A 23,451-nucleotide genomic window follows, 5' to 3' on the forward strand; every position below is an offset into this window, starting at 1 on the left:
GGTTGGTACACAAAATGAGAATGCTTGGTCTGGGGGAAATTGTGTGTAAATGGGTTAGTAACTGGCTTTGTGATAGAAAGCAGAGGGTGGTTATAAATTGTATAGTCTCTAACTGGGTCGCTGTGACCAGTGGGGTACCGCAGGGGTCAGTATTGGGACCTGTTCTCTTCAACATATTCATTAATGATCTGGTAGAAGGTTTACACAGTACAATATCGATATTTGCAGATGATACAAAACTATGTAAAGCAGTTAATACATGAGAAGATAGTATTCTGCTACAGATGGATCTGGATAAGTTGGAAACTTGGGCTGAAAGGTGGCAGATGAGGTTTAACAATGATAAATGTAAGGTTATACACATGGGAAGAAGGAATCAATGTCACCATTACACACTGAATGGGAAACCACTGGGTAAATCTGACAGGGAGAAGGACTTGGGGATCCTAGTTAATGATAAACTTACCTGGAGCAGCCAGTGCCAGGCAGCAGCTGCCAAGGCAAACAGGATCATGGGGTGCATTAAAAGAGGTCTGGATACACATCATGAGAGCATTATACTGCCTCTGTACAAATCCCTAGTTAGACCGCACATGGAGTACTGTGTCCAGTTTTGGGCACCGGTGCTCAGGAAGGATATAATGGAACTAGAGAGAGTACAAAGGAGGGCAACAAAATTAATAAAGGGGATGGGAGAACTACAATACCCAGATAGATTAGCGAAATTAGGATTATTTAGTCTAGAAAAAAGACGACTGAGGGGCGATCTAATAACCATGTATAAGTATATAAGGGGACAATACAAATATCTCGCTGAGGATCTGTTTATACCAAGGAAGGTGACGGGCACAAGGGGGCATTCTTTGCGTCTGGAGGAGAGAAGGTTTTTCCACCAACATAGAAGAGGATTCTTTACTGTTAGGGCAGTGAGAATCTGGAATTGCTTGCCTGAGGAGGTGGTGATGGCGAACTCAGTCGAGGGGTTCAAGAGAGGCCTGGATGTCTTCCTGGAGCAGAACAATATTGTATCATAAAATTAGGTTCTGTAGAAGGACGTAGATCTGGGGATTTATTATGATGGAATATAGGCTGAACTGGATGGACAAATGTCTTTTTTCAGCCTTACTAACTATGTTACTATGTTACTATGTCATGTGACTGACAGCTTCCGTATTTCCTATATGGTACATTTGTTGCTCTTGTAGTTTGTCTGCTTATTAATCAGATTTTTATTTTTGAAGGATAATACCAGACTTGTGTGTGTTTTAGGGCGAGTTTCATGTGTCAAGTTGTGTGTGTTGAGTTGCATGTGGCGACATGCATGTAGCGACTTTTGTGAGATGAGTTTTGTGTGGCGACATGCGTGTAGCAACTTTTTGTGCGTCGAGTTGCATGTGACAGGTTAGTGTAGCAAGTTGTGTGCAGCAAGATTTGCGCATGGTGAGTTTTGTGCGTGGCGAGTTTTATTTGTGGTGCGTTTTGAGTATGTTCAAGTTTTGTGTGAGGCAACTTTTGCATGTGTTGCAACTTTTGTGCATGTGGCAATTTTTCCGCGTGTGCAATTTTTCCGCGTGTGCAATTTTTCCACCTGTGGCGAGTTTTCCATGAGGTGAGTTTTGCACGTGTGGCGAGATTTGTGTGAGCCTAGTCTTGCATGTGGCGAGTTTTGCGCGTGGCGAGTTTTCATCGGCGACTTTTGTGTTTCGACTTTTATGTGGCGAGGTTGGTGTATGTGTGGTGAAATGTGTGCTGAGGGTGGTATATGTGTTCAAGCACGTGGTAGTGTGTTGCGCATTTTGTGTGTGTGTTCATATCCCCGTGTGTGGTGAGTATCCCATGTCAGGGCCCTACCATAGCAACTGTACGGTATATACTCTTTGGCGCCATCGCTCCCACTCTTAAGTCCCCCTTGTTCACATCTGGCAGCTGTCAATTTGCCTCCAACACTTTTCCTTTCACTTTTTCCCCATTATGTAGATAGGGGCAAAATTGTTTGGTGAATTAGAAAGCACGGGGTTAAAATTTCGCCTCACAACATAGCCTATGACGCTCTCGGGGTCCAGATGTGTGACTGTGCAAAATTTTGTGGCTGTAGCTGCGACGCCTCCAACACTTTTCCTTTCACTTTTTCCCCATTATGTAGATAGGGGCAAAATTGTCTGGTGAATTGGAATGTGCGGGGTTAAAATTTCGCCTCACAACATAGCCTATGACGCTCTCGGGGTCCAGATGTGTGACTGTGCAAAATTTTGTGGCTGTAGCTGCGACGGTGCAGATGCCAATCCCGGACATACATACATACACACATACACACACACATTCAGCTTTATACAGTTAGGGCCAGAAATATTTGGACAGTGACACAATTTTCGCGAGTTGGGCTCTGCATGCCACCACATTGGATTTGAAATGAAACCTCTACAACAGAATTCAAGTGCAGATTGTAACGTTTAATTTGAAGGGTTGAACAAAAATATCTGATAGAAAATGTAGGAATTGTACACATTTCTTTACAAACACTCCACATTTTAGGAGGTCAAAAGTAATTGGACAAATAAACATAACCCAAACAAAATATTTTTATTTTCAATATTTTGTTGCAAATCCTTTGGAGGCAATCACTGCCTTAAGTCTGGAACCCATGGACATCACCAAACGCTGGGTTTCCTCCTTCTTAATGCTTTGCCAGACCTTTACAGCCGCAGCGTTCAGGTCTTGCTTGTTTGTGGGTCTTTCCGTCTTAAGTCTGGATTTGAGCAAGTGAAATGCATGCTCAATTGGGTTTAGATCTGGAGATTGACTTGGCCATTGCAGAATGTTCCACTTTTTGGCACTCATGAACTCCTGGGTAGCTTTGGCTGTATGCTTGGGGTCATTGTCCATCTGTACTATGAAGCGCCGTCCAATCAACTTTGCAGCATTTGGCTGAATCTGGGCTGAAAGTATATCCCGGTACACTTCAGAATTCATCCGGCTACTCTTGTCTGCTCTTATGTCATCAATAAACACAAGTGACCCAGTGCCATTGAAAGCCATGCATGCCCATGCCATCACGTTGCCTCCACCATGTTTTACAGAGGATGTGGTGTGCCTTGGATCATGTGCCGTTCCCTTTCTTCTCCAAACTTTTTTCTTCCCATCATTCTGGTACAGGTTGATCTTTGTCTCATCTGTCCATAGAATACTTTTCCAGAACTGAGCTGGCTTCTTGAGGTGTTTTTCTGCAAATTTAACTCTGGCCTGTCTATTTTTGGTATTGATGAATGGTTTGCATCTAGATGTGAACCCTTTGTATTTACTGTCATGGAGTCTTCTCTTTACTGTTGACTTAGAGACAGATACACCTACTTCACTGAGAGTGTTCTGGACTTCAGTTGATGTTGTGAACGGGTTCTTCTTCACCAAATTAAGTATGCGGCGATCATCCACCACTGTTGTCATCCGTGGACGCCCAGGCCTTTTTGAGTTCCCAAGCTCACCAGTCAATTCCTTTTTTCTCAGAATGTACCCAACTGTTGATTTTGCTACTCCAAGCATGTCTGCTATCTCTCTGATGGATTTTTTCTTTTTTTTCAGCCTCAGGATGTTCTGTTTCACCTCAATTGAGAGTTCCTTTGACCGCATGTTGTCTGCTCACAGCAACAGCTTCCAAATGCAAAACTACACACCTGGAATCCACCCCTGACCTTTTAACAACTTCATTGATTACAGGTTAATGAGGGAGACGCCTTCAGAGTTTATTGCAGCCCTTAGAGTCCATTGTCCAATTACTTTTGGTCCCTTGAAAAAGAGGACGCTATGCATTACAGAGCTATGATTCCTAAACCCTTTCTCCGATTTGGATGTGGAAACTATCATATTGCAGCTGGGAGTGTGCACTTTCAGCCCATATTATATATATAATTGTATTTCTGAACATGTTTTTGTAAACAGCTAAAATAACAAAACTTGTGTCACTGTCCAAATATTTCTGGCCCTAACTGTATATTAGATGTAAACTTCTAGTTTCAACTGTAATTAAGAAATGGCAGTTAACAGGAACAGTGGAGGTCAAGCTAAAGTCTAGAAGACCAAGCAAAATTTCAGTGAAAGCTGCTCGTAGGATTACTAGAGAGGCAAATCACAACCCCTGCTTGACTGCAAAAGACCTTCAGAAAAATTTAGCAGACTCTAGGGTTGTGGTACATTGTTCTACTGTCCAGAGACAGCTGCACAAATATGGACTTCATGGAAGAGTCATCAGAAGAAAATCTTTCCTGCATCCTCATCATAAAATTCAGCGTCAGAAGTATGTAAAAGAACATCTAAATAAGCATGATGCATTTTGGAAACCAGTCCTGTGGTCCGATGAGGTTAAAATATCACTCTTTGGTCACAGTTCCCTGATCTGAACATCATTGAAAATCTATGGCTAGACCTCAAAATAGCAGTGCATACAAGACGACCCAGGAATCTCACAGAACTAGAAACATTTTCCAAGGAAGAATGGATGAAAATCTTTTAAAGAATGTGAAAGAGTGCTTACCGCATGTGTTGGGGGTCACTCGCTTAGCAACGGGACTTAGCCACACAGGTAAGTTTTTTCTCACAAAAACAGTCCATGCGCTTTATTAAGACATCATAAACCGGGTCATGCACAGTCCATTACACTTCATGGAACACAATTGGCACCAAAAGGTGACATTAAGTTGCAGCTTTGACTTTGATATTTCATATACGGCTTTTAACTCACAGTTGAAACACTACACATGCCAGCCCTCCTTGACTAGTTCCCGGGGGTGTCCGTATGCCGTATCAATGTCTTTAGTCATATAATGCACAAGACATTGGTTTGCAGTCTCTAAACACGCTGGACCTCACTTCGTCCAGTTACTGTGGGAGACCACACAGTTCATTACTGACCCTCTGTCAGTGCACACAGTTCCCCATACTCTGGGTTACCTTCCAGAAGCTCCTGCTCCACACGCTGACTCCTGTCAGTCCTCTCTCCTCAGGTAAGCTGCTGACCTGGGATCCCCATCCTGAACAATGCTTTGCTCACTAGGCCACCTGACAGTCCAGATCCTCAGATGGGCCGTAGCTCCCCCAGTGCAGTGCCGTTGCAGACTCTGCATCCACTCCTTCCCATGTGCTCTTGAGGAATCCTACTCCCAGGACTTCCAACAGAGGTTGTGCTATTCAGGAATCCTAATCCCAGGACTTCCAACACAGGCCACTCAGTGCGCTATTCAGGATGTCAATCCCCACCTGGGACCGTCCAACACACGTCTCTCAGTGCACTTAACAGGGATCCAATCCTACTCCCAGGATCTCCCAACATACCAGTCTGCAGATCCATGGCCTCACAGTGCGCTATTCAGGGATCCAGTCCACAGTCGGGAACTCCCAACACACAAGCCATCCAGGATCTACACAGTCTCCATTACAGAGACCACTACACCACCATGTGACCACACCATGGTCACATTATGTAGTTGTAACCACTCCCATAGATGGGAGTTGTGTGTGGCTAGTTCGACCCACCCAGCTCTTGAACTAGCCCAGTAAGCCTCCCTTCATAACTATACAAACACTTGTGGGACTACAGGTCCCAGAACAACAACATTACTTCAGGCTTACAGCGCAGACTCCCACTGCGACACATATTGGCCATTTACAACTCTGCCAGTCACTGTTTCACCATCATTATAACCACAGATATGCCTCCATGCATAGCCCAAGGAGCACATAGAGCGCCCCCTAGCTGTAACAGGGGTCACTGCATCACAAGAAGTACTGAAAGACTCTTGGCTGGCTACAAATATCGTTTACAAGCAACAATACTTTCAAAAGGGGGGGTTACTAGTTACTAACCATGCAGAGTGCCCAAACTTCTGCATCAGCACATCTTTTTGAAATTTTTAAAATGGAAAAAAGACTATATATACATTTTTTTGTTTGTTTTTTTGTGCCTTAAATACAAAGGAAATATGTCATTTTTAACTTTATCCCTTTTAGATATCAATTCACCATCACACTGAACGGGAAACCACTGGGTAAATCTGACATGCAGAATGACTTTGGGATCGTAGTTAATGATAAACTTACCTGGAGTAGCCAGTGCCAGGCAGCAGCTGCCAAGGCAAACAGGATCATGAGGTCTGGATACACATGATGAGAGCATTATACTGCCTCTGTACAAATCTGTGGTTAGACCGCACATGGAGTACTGTGTACAGTTTTGGGCACCGGTGCTCAGGAAGGATATATGTTATGATCAGGTGACCTTGGAGCAGCATGAAAACTTTCACTGGAGTAGGTGGTAACTATACTGACCGCAAACCCTGAACTTAACTCCGCAACTAGAAGTAGCCGTGGGGTGTGCCTAGCAAAACCTAGACACCTCGACACAGCCGGAGGACTAAATACCCCTATAGAAGGAAATAGGAATATCTACCTTGCCTCAGAGCAGAACCCCAAAGGATAGGCAGCCACCCACAAATATTGACTGTGAGTAGTAGAGGAAAAGACATACACAGGCAGGAAACAGGATTTAGCAAATGAGGCACACACTAGCTAAATAGGAAAGGATAGGACAGGATACTAAGCGGTCAGTATTAAAAATCCTTCCAAAAATATCCACAGCAGAAAATACAAAAACTCCACCATCTAACTAAAGATGTGGAGCGTATATCTGCAACTCCAGAGAATCCAACAAGACTGAGAAAACACTGACACAGTCTAAGCTGGACAAGAGAAAAACAAATGAATAGCACAGAATATAAGCACACTGCATGTGTGCCACAGAAAAAGAAACAGACACTTATCTTTGCTGAATTGGCAGCTAAGCAGGAGAAGCCAGAAAGTGATCCAACACTTCACAAGAAACATTGACAAATGGCAAGGACTAATGAATCCTGCACACCTAAATATCCCAGTCAGAACTGCAATCAGCAGATACACCTGGCCAGGACTGCGACTCAGAGACAACTGCATTCCCACCTACAACCACTGGAGGGAACCCAAGAGCAGAATTCACAACAGTACCCCCCCCCTTGAGGAGGGGTCACCGAACCCTCACCAGGGCCCCCAGGACGATCAGGATGAGCCAGATGAAAGGCACGGACCAAATCAGCAGCATGAACATCAGAGGCAAAAACCCAAGAATTATCATCCTGGCCATAACCCTTCCATTTGACAAGGTACTGAAGCCTCCGCCTCGAAAAACGAGAATCCAAAATCTTCTCAACCACATACTCCAACTCTCCATCAACCAGCACAGGGGCCGGAGGATCAACAGAGGGAACAACGGGCACCACATATTTCCGCAATAAAGATCTATGGAAGACATTATGGATAGCAAAAGAGGCCGGAAGCGCCAAACGAAAAGACACCGGATTAATAATCTCAGAAATCTCATAAGGACCAATAAACCTTCATAGGAACATGACGGAAGACAACCAGACCAGATCCCCAACCTGAAGCCGGGAACCAACACACCGACGACGGTTAGCAAAACGTTGAGCCTCCTCCTGAGACAACACCAAATTGTCCACCACATGAGCCCAAATCTGCTGCAACCTGTCAACCACAGAATCCACACCAGGACAGTCAGAAGGCTAAACCTGCCCAGAAGAAAAACGAGGATGAAAACCAAAATTACAAAAGAAACGCGAAACCAAAGTAGCCGAACTAGCCCGATTATTAAGGACAAACTCGGCCAATGGCAAGAAGGCCACCCAATCATCCTGATCAGCAGACACAAAGCATCTCAAATAAGTCTCCAAAGTCTGATTAGTTCGCTCGGTGTGGCCATTTGTCTGAGGATGAAATGCAGAAGAAAAAGACAAATCAATGCCCAGCCTAGCACAAAAGGCCGCCAAAACCTAGAAACAAACTGGGAACCTCTGTCGGACACAATATTCTCCGGAATACCATGCAAACGAACCACATGCTGAAAAAACAACGGAACCAAATAAGAAGTGGAAGGCAATTTAGGCAAAGGCACCAAATGAACCATCTTAGAGAACCGGTCACAAACAACCCAGATAACAGACATCTTCTGGGAAACCGGAAGATCAGAAATAAAATCCATCGAAATATGTGTCCAGGGCCTCTCAGGGACTGGCAATGGCAAAAGCAACCCACTAGCACGGGAACAACAAGGCTTGGCCCGCGCACAAGTCCCACAGGACTGCACAAAAAAACGCACATCACGCGACAAAGAAGGCCACCAAAAGGACCTACCAACCAAGTCTCTGGTACCAAAAATGCCAGGATGACCAGCCAACATGGAACAGTGAACCTCAGAAATCACTCTACTAGTCCATCTGTCAGGAACAAACAGTTTCCCCACAGGACAGCGGTCAGGTTTGTCAGCCTGAAATTCCTGAAGAACCCATTGTAAATCAGGGGAAATGGCAGAAAGGACCACCCCTTCTTTCAGAATACCGACCGGTTCTAAGACCTCAGGAGAATCAGGCAAAAAACTCCTAGAGAGGGCATCAGCCTTAATATTCTTAGAACCCGGAAGGTACGAGACCACGAAATCAAAACGGGAAAAAAACAAGGACCATCGAGCCTGTCTAGGATTCAGCCATTTGGCATACTCAAGGTAAATCAGATTCTTATGATCGGTCAAGACCACAATACGGTGCTTAGCTCCCTCAAGCCAATGTCGCCACTCCTCAAACGCCCACTTCATAGCCAACAACTCCCGATTGCCGACATCATAATTGTGTTCAGCAGGCGAAAACTTACGGGAAAAGAAGGCACACGGTTTCATCAAGGAACCAACAGGATCCCTCTGAGACAAAACGGCCCCTGCCCCAATCTCAGAAGCGTCAACCTCAACCTGAAACGGAAGAGAAACATCCGGTTGGCGCATCACCGGAGCAGAAGTAAATCGACGTTTAAGCTCCTGAAAGGCAGAGACAGCCGCAGAGGACCAATTCGCCACATCAGCGCCTTTCTTTGTCAAAACAGTCAAGAGTTTAACCACGCTGGAAAAATTAGCAATAGCAATGAAACGGCGATAAAAATTTGCAAAACCCAAAAATTTCTGAAGGCTCTTCACGGTAGTGGGCTGAATCCAATCATGAATGGCCTGAACCTTAACCGGATCCATCTCTATAGACGAGGGAGAAAAAATAAAGCCCAAAAAAGAAACCTTCTCCACCCCAAAGAGACACTTAGACCCTTTCACAAACAAAGCATTGTCACGAAGGATCTGAAATACCATCCTGACCTGTTGCATATGAGACTCCCAATCATCGGAAAAAATCAAAATATCGTCCAAATATACAATCAAGAATTTATCAAGATAAGTCCGGAAGATATCATGCATGAAGGACTGAAAAACAGATGGAGCATTAGAGAGTCCGAATGGCATCACAAGGTATTCAAAATGGCCTTCGGGCGTGTTAAACGCAGTTTTCTATTCATCACCCTGCTTAATACGAACAAGATTATATGCCCCCCGAAGGTCAATCTTTGTAAACCAACTAGCTCCTTTAATCCTAGCAAACAAATCGGAAAGCAAAGGTAAAGGGTATTGAAACTTGACCGTGATCTTATTCAAGAGGCGATAATCAATACAGGGTCTCAAGGAACCATCTTTTTTAGCAACAAAAACGAACCCCGCTCCCAATGGTGAAGAAGATGGTCGAATATGCCCTTTCTCCAAAGACTCCTTAATATAGCTCCGCATGGCGGCATGTTCTGGCACAGACAGGTTGAAAAGTCAACCCTTAGGAAACTTACAGCCTGGAATCAAGTCAATAGCACAATCACAGTCCCTATGTGGTGGAAGGGAACTGGATTTAGGCTCATCGAATACATCCTGGAAATCTGACAACAACTCAGGAATTTCAGAAGAGGAAGAAGAGGAGATTGACATCAAAGAAACATCATTATGAACCCCCTGACAACCCCAACTAGTCACAGACATGGACTTCCAATCCAACACAGGATTATGTACCTGCAACCACGGAAAACCCAGCACTATAGCATCATGCAAATTATGCAACACCAGAAATCGACAATCTTCCTGATGGACTGGCGCCATGCGCATGGTCACCTGTGGCCAAAATTGGGGCTTATTTTTAGCCAAGGGTGTAGCATCAATGCCCCTTAAAGGAATAAGGTTCTGCAAAGGCTGCAAGGGAAAACCACAACGCTTGGCAAACTCAAAGTCCATTAAGTTCAATGCGGCGCCTGAATCCACAAACGCCATGACAGAAAATGATGACAATGAGCAGATCAAGGACACAGATAACAAAAATTTAGGTTGTACAGTACTGATGGTAATTGAACTGGCGATCCTCTTTGTCCGCTTAGGGCAGACAGAAATTACATGAGAAGCGTCGCCACAATAATAACACAACCTATTCTGATGTCTGAAACCTTGTCGTTCCGTTCTAGACAGAATCCTATCACACTGCATGGGCTCAGGAATTTGCTCTGAGGATAATGCCACAGTGCGCACAGTTCTGCGCTCCCGCAAGCGCCGGTCAATCTGAATGGCCAGAGACATAGAATCATTCAGACCGGAAGGCGTGGGAAACCCCACCATAACATCTTTAACGGATTCAGAAAGACCCTTTCTGAAAATTGCCGCCAAAGCATCATTATTCTATTTAGTCAACACCGACCATTTTCTGAGTTTCTGACAATACAATTCTGCCGCCTCTTGACCCTGAGACAGGGCCAACAAGGTCTTCTCAGCTTGATCCACAGAACTAGGTTCATCATATAACAATCCCAAAGCCTGAAAAAAGGAGTCTACATCAAGCAAAGCCGGATTCCCAGATTCCAGGGAAAATGCCCAATCCTGCGGGTCGCCACGCAGCAGGGAGATGACAATTTTAACCTGCTGAATGGAATCACCGGAGGATCGAGGTCTCAAAGCAAAAAACAGTTTACAGTTGTTTTTAAAACTCAAAAATTTGGACCTGTCACCAAAAAAACAAATCAGGAGTAGGAATCTTCGGTTCTAAAACAGGAGTCTGACCAATATAATCAGAAATACCCTGTACCCTAGCAGCAAGCTGGTCTACACGAGAAGCTAATTCCTGAACATTCATGCTAGCACAAGGCTCTTCAGCACCCAGAGATAAAGAGGGAGGAGAAGACAAAGTAGACTGGAGAAAAAAAAAATGTCTCAAGACCTTTCTGTTGTGAATTCTGTGGTTGAGTTCACTTCTGTGGTCACAAGTGGTATTGCAGTCTCTGGGCTTCCTCCCTCAGGTGTTTTGGTGAGCTCGTTGGCTGCCTTGCTATTTAGCTCCACCTGAGTCTGTCTTCCTTGCTCCTTGTCAATGTTCCAGTGTTGGATCTGAGCTACTGCATCTTTCCTTGGGCCTGCTGCTCTGCTAGATAAGTGCTTCTAGTTTGTTTTCTGTTTTTTCTGTCCAGCTTGCTATTAACTTTTGCTGGAAGCTCTGAGAAGCAAAGGGGTGCACCGCCGTGCTGTTAGTTCGGCACGGTGGGTCTTTTTGCCCCTTTGCGTGGTTTTCGTTTTAGGGTTTTTTGTAGACTGCATAGTTCTCTTTGCTATCCTCGCTCTATCTAGAATATCGGGCCTCACTTTGCTGAATCTATTTCATTCCTACGTTTGTCTTTTCATCTTGCTAACAGTCATTATATGTGGGGGGCTGCCTATTCCTTTGGGGTATTTCTCTGAGGTAAGTCAGGCTTGTATTTCTATCTTCAGGCTAGTCAGCTCCTCAGGCAGTGCCGAGTTGCATAGGTAGTGGTTAGGCGCAATCCACTGCTGCTTACAGTTGTGTGAGGATAGTTCAGGTACTGCAGTCTACAGAGATTCCACGTCTCAGAGCTCGTCCTATTGTTTTTGGTTATTGCCAGATCTCTGTATGTGCGCTGATTACTGCACGCTGTGTTGCCTGATTGCCAGCCATAACAGTACAAGGAGCCAACCAATGATTTCCAATAGAGGGAAAAAAGAAATCCTGACATCATTTTTTTTTCTTAGCTCTGTCTTCAGTCTTTTTTTTCCCCTAGACATTAGAGTGCTTCAGGACACAGCTGTGGACATGGATATTCAGGCTCTGTGCTCCTCAATGGATAATCTCGTTGTAAATGTACAAAAGATTCAAGATACTATTGATCAGAAATCGATGCCAGAACCAAGAATTCCGATTCCTGATTTGTTTTTTGGTGACAGAACTAAGTTCCTGAGCTTCAGAAATAATTGTAAGCTATTTTTGGCCTTGAAACCTCATTCTTCTGGTAATCCTATTCAACAGGTTTTGATTATTATTTCTTTTTTGCGCGGCGACCCACAGGACTGGGCGTTTTCTCTTGCACCAGGAGATTCTGCATTGAGTAATGTTGATGCATTTTTCCAGGCGCTGGGATTGCTTTACGATGAGCCTAATTCAGTGGATCAAGCTGAGAAAAATCTGCTGGCTTTATGCCAGGGTCAGGATGATGTAGAAGTATATTGCCAGAAATTTAGGAAATGGTCAGTACTCACTCTGTGGAATGAATCTGCACTAGCGGCTTTGTTCAGAAAGGGTCTCTCTGAAGCTCTTAAGGATGTAATGGTGGGATTTCCTATGCCTGCTGGTTTGAATGAGTCTATGTCCTTGGCCATTCAGATCGGTCGTCGCTTGCGCGAGCGTAAATCTGTGCACCATCTGGCGGTATTGTCTGAGAGTAAGCCTGAGCCTATGCAGTGCGACAGGACTATGACTAAAGTAGAATGGCACGAACACAGACGTCTGAACAGACTGTGTTTCTATTGTGGTGATTCTACTCATGCTATTTCTAATTGTCCTAAACGCACTAGGCGGTTCGATAGCTCTGCCGTTATTGGTACTGTACAGTCCAAATTCCTTTTGTCCATTACCTTAATGTGCTCTTTGTCATCATATTCTGTCATGGCGTTTGTGGATTCAGGCGCTGCCCTGAATCTGATGGATTTGGATTATGCTAAACGTTGTGGATTTTTCTTGGAGCCTTTGCGGTGTCCTATTCCGTTGAGAGGAATTGATGCTACACCTTTGGCCAAGAATAAGCCTCAGTACTGGGCCCAGCTGACCATGTGCATGGCTCCTGCACATCAGGAAGTTATTCGCTTTTTGGTACTGCATAATTTGCATGATGTGGTCGTGTTGGGGTTGCCATGGCTACAAACCCATAATCCAGTATTGGATTGGAACTCTATGTCGGTAACCAGCTGGGGTTGTCAGGGAGTACATGGTGATGTTCCATTTTTGTCTATTTCGTCATCCATTCCTTCTGACATCCCAGAGTTCTTGTCGGACTTTCAGGATGTATTTGAAGAGTCCAAGTCTGATGCCCTACCTCCGCATAGGAATTGTGATTGTGCTATCGATTTGATTCCTGGTAGTAAATTCCCTAAGGGTCGTTAATTTGTCCGTACCTGAACACACCGCTATGCGCAGTTATGTGAAGGAGTCCCTGGAGAAGGGACATATTCGCCCATCGTCGTCACCATTGGGAGCAGGGTTCTTTTTTGTAGCCAAGAAGGATGGTTCGCTAAGACCGTGTATTGATTACCGCCTTCTTAATAAGATCACTGTTAAGTTTCAGTATCCCTTGCCATTGATTTCTGACTTGTTTGCTCGGATTAAGGGGGCTAGTTGGTTTACTAAGATTGATCTTCGTGGTGCGTATAATCTGGTGAGAATCAGGCAGGGAGATGAATGGAAAACGGCATTTAATACGCCCGAGGGTCATTTTGAGTATCTGGTGATGCCGTTCGGACTTGCCAATGCTCCATCTGTTTTTCAGTCTTTTATGCATGACATTTTCCGTGAGTATCTGGATAAATTCTTGATTGTTTACTTGGATGACATTTTGATCTTCTCAGATGATTGGGAGTCTCATGTGAAGCAAGTCAGAATGGTTTTCCAGGTACTGCGTGCTAATTCCTTGTTCGTGAAGGGATCAAAGTGTCTCTTCGGTGTGCAGAAAGTTTCATTTTTGGGGTTCATCTTTTCCCCTTCTACTATCGAGATGGATCCGGTTAAGGTTCAGGCCATCCAGGATTGGACTCAGCCGACATCTCTAAAAAGTCTGCAGAAATTCCTGGGCTTTGCTAATTTTTATCGTCGCTTCATCTGTAATTTTTCTAGCATTGCCAGACCATTGACCGATTTGACCAAGAAGGGTGCTGATTTGGTTAATTGGTCTTCTGCTGCCGTGGAAGCTTTTCAGGAGTTGAAGCGTCGTTTTTGCTGTGCCCCTGTGTTGTGTCAACCTGATGTTTCTCTTCCGTTCCAGGTCGAGGTTGATGCTTCTGAGATTGGTGCAGGGGCGGTTTTGTCACAGAGAGGTTCTGGTTGCTCAGTGTTCAAACCATGTGCTTTCTTTTCCAGGAAATTTTCTGCTGCTGAGCGTAATTATGATGTGGGCAACCGAGAGTTGCTGGCCATGAAGTGGGCATTCGAGGAGTGGCGTCATTGGCTTGAGGGTGCTAAGCATCGCGTGGTGGTTTTGACTGATCATAAGAACCTTACTTATCTTGAGTCTGCCAAGCGCTTGAATCCTAGACAGGCCCGTTGGTCGTTATTTTTTGCTCGTTTTGATTTTGTGATTTCATACCTTCCGGGCTCTAAAAATGTGAAGGCGGATGCTCTGTCTAGGAGTTTTGTGCCCGACTCTCCGGGGTTATCTGAGCCGGCGAGTATCCTCAAGGAAGGAGTCATTGTGTCTGCCATCTCCCCTGATTTGCGGAGAGTGTTGCAGAAATTTCAGGCTAATAAACCTGATCGTTGTCCGGCCGAGAAACTGTTCGTCCCTGATAGGTGGACTAGTAGAGTTATCTCTGAACTTCATTGTTCGGTGCTGGCCGGTCATCCAGGAATCTTTGGTACCAGGGAGTTGGTTGCTAGATCCTTCTGGTGGCCATCTCTGTCACGGGATGTGCGTGCTTTTGTGCAGTCCTGTGGAATTTGTGCTAGGGCTAAGCCCTGCTGTTCACGTGCCAGTGGGTTGCTTTTGCCCTTGCCGGTCCCGAAGAGGCCTTGGACACATATTTCGATGGATTTCATTTCTGACCTTCCCGTTTCTCAGAGAATGTCGGTCATTTGGGTGGTCTGTGATCGCTTTTCTAAAATGGTCCATCTGGTGCCCTTGGTTAAATTGCCTTCCTCCTCTGATTTGGTGCCTTTGTTCTTCCAGCATGTGGTTCGTTTACATGGCATTCCTGAGAATATTGTTTCTGACAGAGGTTCCCAGTTTGTCTCGAGGTTCTGGCGAGCCTTTTGTGGTAGGATGGGCATTGACCTATCTTTTTCCTCGGCCTTCCATCCTCAGACTAATGGCCAGACCGAACGAACCAATCAGACCTTGGAAACATATCTGAGATGTTTTGTTTCCGCTGACCAGGATGATTGGGTGTCATTTTTGCCGTTGGCTGAGTTCGCCCTTAATAATCGGGCCAGCTCGGCTACCTTGGTCTCTCCATTTTTCTGCAATTCTGGGTTCCATCCTCGTTTCTCTTCAGGACAGGTTGAGTCTTCGGACTGTCCTGGTGTGGATTATGTGGTGGACAGGTTGCAGCAGATCTGGACTCAGGTAGTGGACAATTTGACCTTGTCCCAGGAGAAGGCTCAGCTTTTCGCTAATCGCAGACGCCGTGTGGGACCCCGACTTCGTGTTGGGGATCTGGTTTGGTTATCTTCTCGTCATATACCTATGAAGGTTTCCTCTCCTAAATTTAAACCTCGTTTTATTGGTCCGTATAGGATTTCTGAGATTCTCAATCCGGTGTCTTTTCGTCTGACCCTCCCAGACTCCTTTTCCATACATAATGTATTCCATAGGTCGTTGTTGAGGAGATACGTGGCACCTATGGTTCCATCTGTGGAGCCTCCTGCCCCTGTTTTGGTGGAGGGGGAGTTGGAGTATATTGTGGAGAAGATTTTGGATTCTCGTGTCTCTAGACGGAAACTCCAGTATCTGGTCAAATGGAAGGGTTATGCTCAGGAAGATAATTCCTGGGTTTTTGCCTCTGATGTCCATGCCCCAGATCTTGTTCGTGCCTTTCATGTGGCTCATCCTGGTCGGCCTGGGGGTTCTGGTGAGGGTTCGGTGACCCCTCCTCAAGGGGGGGGTACTGTTGTGAATTCTGTGGTTGAGTTCACTTCTGTGGTCACAAGTGGTATTGCAGTCTCTGGGCTTCCTCCCTCAGGTGTTTTGGTGAGCTCGTTGGCTGCCTTGCTATTTAGCTCCACCTGAGTCTGTCTTCCTTGCTCCTTGTCAATGTTCCAGTGTTGGATCTGAGCTACTGCATCTTTCCTTGGGCCTGCTGCTCTGCTAGATAAGTGCTTCTAGTTTGTTTTCTGTTTTTTCTGTCCAGCTTGCTATTAACTTTTGCTGGAAGCTCTGAGAAGCAAAGGGGTGCACCGCCGTGCTGTTAGTTCGGCACGGTGGGTCTTTTTGCCCCTTTGCGTGGTTTTCGTTTTAGGGTTTTTTGTAGACTGCATAGTTCTCTTTGCTATCCTCGCTCTGTCTAGAATATCGGGCCTCACTTTGCTGAATCTATTTCATTCCTACGTTTGTCTTTTCATCTTGCTAACAGTCATTATATGTGGGGGGCTGCCTATTCCTTTGGGGTATTTCTCTGAGGTAAGTCAGGCTTGTATTTCTATCTTCAGGCTAGTCAGCTCCTCAGGCAGTGCCGAGTTGCATAGGTAGTGGTTAGGCGCAATCCACTGCTGCTTACAGTTGTGTGAGGATAGTTCAGGTACTGCAGTCTACAGAGATTCCACGTCTCAGAGCTCGTCCTATTGTTTTTGGTTATTGCCAGATCTCTGTATGTGCGCTGATTACTGCACGCTGTGTTGCCTGATTGCCAGCCATAACACCTTTCTTCCCTTCTTCTGAGATGCATTTAACTAATTATTGGCCAGTTGTACTGCTATGATCAGGTGACCTTGGAGCAGCATGAAAACTTTCACTGAAGTAGGTGGTAACTATACTGATCGCAAACTCTGAACTTAACACCACAACTAGAAGTAGCCGTGGGGTTTGCCTAACAAAACCTAGACACCTCGACACAGCCGGAGGACTAAATACCCCTATAGAAGGAAATAGGAATATCTACCTTGCCTCAGAGCAGAACCCCAAAGGATAGGCAGCTGTTGTGAATTCTGCTCTTGGGCTCCCTCCGGTGGTTATGAGTGGTAGTGCTGCGGTAGTTGGATCGCAGCATTTATCAGGTGTATCCATTTTTTGCAATTTGGGCTGGGCTATTTAAGTCCTGCTTTATCCTTTAGTCAGTGCCAGTTGTCCATTGTTTTTGGAGGATTCACATCCATACTTGGTCTCTCCTGGTCTGCTGTTCATTTCTTCAAAGATAAGTTCTGGCGTTGTTTTTGCTGTCCACCTGCTGTAGACCTTATAGTCTGTGCATTTTCTTGTTTTGTTTTTTCCAGCTTTGTCTGTGAAGGATTTTTTGCAGCCTAGCTGTGTCTCTGGAGATGCAGATATACCCTCCATTTCTTTAGTCAGATGTGGTGTTTTGTATTTTCTGTGGTGGATATTTTCTAGTGTTTTAATACTGACCGCATAGTACTCTGTCCTATTCTTCCTTTTTAGCTAGTATGGCCTCCTATGCTAAATCCTGATTTCATGTCTGCGTATGTTATTTCCCTCTCCTTTCACAGTCAATATTTGTGGACGGCTGTCTATCCTTTGGGGATTTTCTCTGAGGCAAGATAGTTTTCCCGTTTCTGTCTTTAGGGGTAGTTAGTTCTTAGGCTGTGTCGAGGGGTCTAGGGAGTGTTAGGTACCCCCCACGGCTACTTCTAATTGCGCTGCTAGTTCAGGGTTTGCGGTCAGTAAAGGTACCACCTTCTCCAGAGTACGTCTCATGCTGCTCCTAGGCCACCAGATCATAACAGGCAGCCCCCCACAAATATTGACTGTGAGTAGTAGAGGAAAAGACACACGCAGGCAGGAAACAGGATTTAGCAAATGAGGCACACACTAGCTAAATAGGAAAGGATAGGACAGGATACTAAGCGGTCAGTACTAAAAATCCTTCCAAAAATATCCACAGCAGAAAATACAAAAACTCCACCATCTAACTAAAGATGTGGAGCGTATATCTGCAACTCCAGAGAATCCAACAAGACTGAGAAAACACTGACACAGTCTAAGCTGGACAAGAGAAAAACAAATGAATAGCACAGAATATAAGCACACTGCATGTGTGCCACAGAAAAAGAAACAGACACTTATCTTTGCTGAATTGGCAGCTAAGCAGGAGAAGCCAGAAAGTGATCCAACACTTCACAAGAAACATCAGCAGATACACCTGGCCAGGACTGCGACTCAGAGACAACTGCATTCCCACCTACAACCACTGGAGGGAACCCAAGAGCAGAATTCACAACAGATATAATGGAACTACAGCGAGTACAAAGGAGGGCAACAAAATTAATAAAGGGGATGAGGGAACTACAATACCCAGAGAGATTATCAATATTAGGATTATTTAGTCTAGAAAAAAGATGACTGAGGAGCGATCTAATAACCATGTATAAGTATATAAGGGGACAATACAAATATCTCTCCGAGGATCTGTTTATACCAAGGAAGGTGACGGTCACAAGGGGGCATTCTCTGCGTCTGGAGGAGAGAAGGTTTTTCCACCAACATAGAAGAGTATTCTTTACTGTTAGGGCAGTGAGAATCTGGAATTCCTTGCCTCAGGAGGTGGTGATGGGGAACTCAGTCGAGGGGTTCAAGAGAGGCCTGGATGTATTCCTGCAGCATAACAATATTGTATCTTACAGTTATTAGGTTTTTTAGAAGGACCTAGATCTGGAGATTTATTCTGACAGAATATAGGCTGAACTGGATGGACAAATGTCTTTTTTCGGCCTTTGCTATGTTACTATGTTATGTTAATTCATCTTCAACTTGCTTAACTGTTTACAATAATTGATCAGGGGTGTCCAAATGTTTACATGCCACTGTATTTATCTATCTTTCTTTGAACATCTAACAACTAAACATGTATAATTTCTATTCTGCATTATATTCCAGTAAATGTTGCACTGATGGCACATGGATGACACACTTTATGTTTGCGGGGCGTCTCGTTGCCCGTGCTACTGGAAACAAAGGAAAATCTGCGCAGCCCCATAGATTATAATGGGTGTGCGTGTGTAATTGTCTCCAGTATGTATGAAACTGTCACCATAAATAGTGGTGAAACTAACATGTGAAGCAGGCTTAATGCATAATTTTTGTAACATTTTGAGGCCACACACTGCAGCTAGATGCATTCAATCAAACACTACCCACCATGATGCCCAATGTCTGCATGTTATGAAGCCAAATCAGATCACCATTGGGCATGGTGGTGTGTAGTCTTAGATACGTGCAGCTAGTAACAGTGTGTGGTCTCAACCTAAATGTTCTAGTAGTGTGTATCCAGAGGGAGTGTTGAAATACTAGTCGATGTCTTCGGCCATATCCAGCATTGCTCCAGTGTCACATGACTGCGCTTGTGACCTAGAAATTCTGTGCGGAGCGAAGATCACTTTCCTAATGTAAGTCTAAAGAGCCTTGTTCTGAGTCTCACAGACTTAGGGCTCATGCAGCATATACAAGTGCTTCTCAAAAAATGAATATCAAAAAGTTAATTTATTTCAGTTTTTCAATACAAAAAGTGAAACTTGTATATTATGTAGTCATTACAAAGTAAAAAAGGGGAGAAGCCAGCGCTGCTTATGGTCAGAACGCAAAACATGAACTGCACATGCACATATTGATTTCTAACTGTATTTAAAAAATGAGACATTTAGCAAACAATTGATCAATTCTTTGAGCCACCTGGCCACGTCACGGCATTCTCATAATGGGGCAGTCCTACTCTACGTTTTTTATATTCGCTGTGCCATTACGGCCTCCTAAATGTATTAAAAGCAAGACCACATTAAAAGCAAGCTGTACCTGGTCGACCTTTATCTGTGCTGCCCTCTCTGGTGCCATGAAAGTGATTCAGAAATTCTTCAGGTACAGCTTGCATTTAATGTGGTCTTGCTTTTTAGAGGCCATAATGGCACAGCGAATATAAAAAACGTAGAGTAGGACTGCCCCATTATGAGAATGCCATGACGTGGCTGCTCTGGCAGCAGCTTATTCATCAGTGGTTCTCAGCCTGGACGGTCGCATCTTGGCACCGTCCAGGTTGAAAACTATTAATCCTTCAGACATGGATTATGGCGTGGGACAGAATGATGGATAGGTGAGGGATGTTTTTTTTTTTATTTTTGTTGTATTATAGGAGAATGAGGACCAGTGGAATTAGGCGTTAGGTAAGTATAACTGTCTTTGTTATTTTTAAATAACAAAAGGAAAACTGTGTTTTGTTTTATCTCTAATTATTATTATTATTATTATTTATATTGCACCATTAATTCCATGGTGCTGTACATGAGAAAAGGGGTTACATACAGGATTACAGATAACAGTAAACAAATTTACAATGACAGACTGGTGCAGAAGGGTGAGGACCCTGTCCTTGCAGACTTACATTCTAATAAAAGACTTTATTCTGGCTGTGTCTTTATCATATAACTATAGGATTAGTAATGGATTAGTGTCTTATAGATGCCTCTCCAATACTATGCCGTGGGCCTGATGTCAACTGACAATACAATGGTGACATCAACCCGAACAAATATGAACCCCACTTGCCACCGCTACAGGGCAAGTGGGAAGAGTCGGGCAAAGTGCTAGAATTGGCACATCTAATAGATGAGCCTTTTCTGGGCAGTTGTGGGCTGCTATTTTCAGGCTGGAGGGTCAATATTCATGGCCCCTTACCAGATTGAGAATACCAGCCCCCAGATGTCAGCTTTAGCAAGGCTGGTTGTCAAAAATGAGGGGGACCCCATGCCGTTTTTAAAATTATTTATTTCAATAATCAAAAAAAAAGCGTGGGGACCCCTTTATTCTTGATAACTATTCTTAGTGAAGCTGGCAGCTGAGGGTTGCAGCCCCAAGCTGTGAGTTTTGTCTGGCTGGTTTTAGAAAATATAGGGGAACCCACACCAGATTTTTCATTCATTTATTTAGTTATAGCTCAGGCGGCAGGTGAGGAATACCCCCATCAGCCACTCATGCTGTCACTGTTATTAGCAGTAGCTGTAGGTTGATGGGCTAATAGTCCCAAAAGCCCTCACCTGCTGTCATTGTTCTGCCGTCAATTTTAGCACATTCTTTATGCTGTGACAAAATCACTGGAAAAGTAATGGAGGGGAAATATGTGTCAATATGCATAATGACGTCAGTGATGTGAAACCAGAGTAATTTCCTCTAGCACACTACGTGTTATGAGGGTTAAGTTAACTGCTTTGAGACCGCCCATTGTACATAAACGTTGGCAATTGCTGAGCTCTGTGCAGCGCCAACGTTTATGAGCGGATGGTGGTCTCGCAGCGCTTAGGACCCCCAGGGTCTGCAAACTCTGCGATTCTTGTGCAGAGCGGTAGCGCTGACAGGTGACATCATCGGACCTGATTGGATCAGGTCCTGTGTGGCGCATGTATGGAGGTAGACGAGCCTCAAAGAAGGGTCACTTCTTCTTGTGCCTCCGGAACGCAAGCGACCGGGTTGCATGGCAACCAAGGTCTCTTGAGAGTCCATTGCATTGGGAAGGGCAGGGCATCGTCAATTTCAGACATGCGCACTAGACCATAAAAGGAAAACATAGGATTCCACTGCAAGAGGACACAAACAGCATGAGGGATTCACAGCATGTAAGTGGCCAAAATAAAACCATAAAGCGAGAAGGCTCATAGGCATTCGGACTCAATAACACACAAGATGGGAAGAAAATAATAAATAATACAATTAATAATGAACTATGTGCCTGATTGTATAATACATAAAGACAAAATATAATAACAATGAATCATAAAATAAAGTGCATTAATAGTGTGACTGTGATAAAGTGCAACTTAACCTATGAAAAATTAAAAAACATAATGCACCATGTACTTTGATAGTGTCAAATGGTGTAGAAGGAATTAAATTGAAATATGATAAAAAAAAGAGGAATTACAAGTGAGAACAAAATATATCCAAAATAAATGGATATAATTGAAGTAAGTCCAATCTTCAACCCAGATTTAGCATAGAATAGTGTCATAAAGTATACAAAGAATAATAAAAATAAAGAAGTAATGTATTATAAAGCACCAAAGAAATATGGAATTAAAAATAAAAAAATAAAAAAGAGAAACAAAAATATAAAAAATAAAAATTAAAGAATGGATAAGCTGATAACTTTGCCAATCCTGGATGATATAATTATCATGAGTCCATTCTTCATCCTTTAACCCCAAAGCGGGTCACTGTAATGATCTCCTCAACTCTCATGAAGCGTCTGTCCCACAGTGCAATGGAATATACTATCTATGGAAATAAAATCATAAAATTAAAAGAGCGAAAAGACACACAGAACTTAAAACCAAAGCTAGAAAGAATATGTTATAAATATTTAAAATACCCATAGATTCATAAAAAGGAACCAAACCCATGGTTTTCATTTAGGCCTTCTGGAACCATTGTTTGAAGTCTACAAATCCACCGGCTTTCTACCTGAGATAGAATTTTAAACAAATTCGCTCCCCTCATACCCAGTGATACCTGATCTATTGCCATGACCTGAAGACCATTCGTCTCTGAATTGTGAAATCTTTTAAAGTGTCGCGGGATTGTTTTTAATTGTTCCCCATCCTCAGCTTCCTTGGATTTTTCAATGTCTCGGACATGTTCCCGAATCCTTATTCGGAGTCCTCTTGTAGTCATTCCTATGTAGCTTTTATTTCATGGATATTTGGCAAGATAATTCACCCCCTTTGAAGAACATGTCAAGCACTTTCTAATGAAATAGGTCCGACTTTGATCTGTATTCTGAAAATCATTTCCCCTAATGGTGTTAGCACAGGCTTTACACTTCCTGCAAGGAAAGAAACCCTGAATTTCACCCAGAAAGCCACCTTGTTCCCCTTTCTTGGTGGAAAAGTGACTCCGAACTAGCAAATCAGACACATTTTTGGACCTCCTAGCCATGATACAAGGTTTGTCTGAAAGAGTTCTACTAAGGATTGGGTCCGCCAGCAGGACACCCCAATGGTTATGAACAACATTAGATAACTGTTTCCATTGTTCATTAAAAGGCGTAATTAATCTAACTTCTTTTGAATGAATATTTTTAATGCTTTTCTTTTTATATAGAAGTTGGTTCCTGGAAACTTTTTGTGCCCTTTTATAGGCATATCTGATCTGCCTATGTCCATAAGCCCTCTCACGTAATCGGGAATATAAATCTCCCGCCTATTTTTGAAAGGCTTGTTCCGCAGAGCATAGCCTTTTCGCCGTCAAGTATTGGCCCACCAGGACTGAACATATAGTGGACCGTAAGTGTGAAGATTTGGCATGGACTATTGAATTAAT

Source organism: Ranitomeya imitator, chromosome 3 (genome assembly GCF_032444005.1).
Source record: "Ranitomeya imitator isolate aRanImi1 chromosome 3, aRanImi1.pri, whole genome shotgun sequence".
Taxonomy (NCBI): domain Eukaryota; kingdom Metazoa; phylum Chordata; class Amphibia; order Anura; family Dendrobatidae; genus Ranitomeya; species Ranitomeya imitator.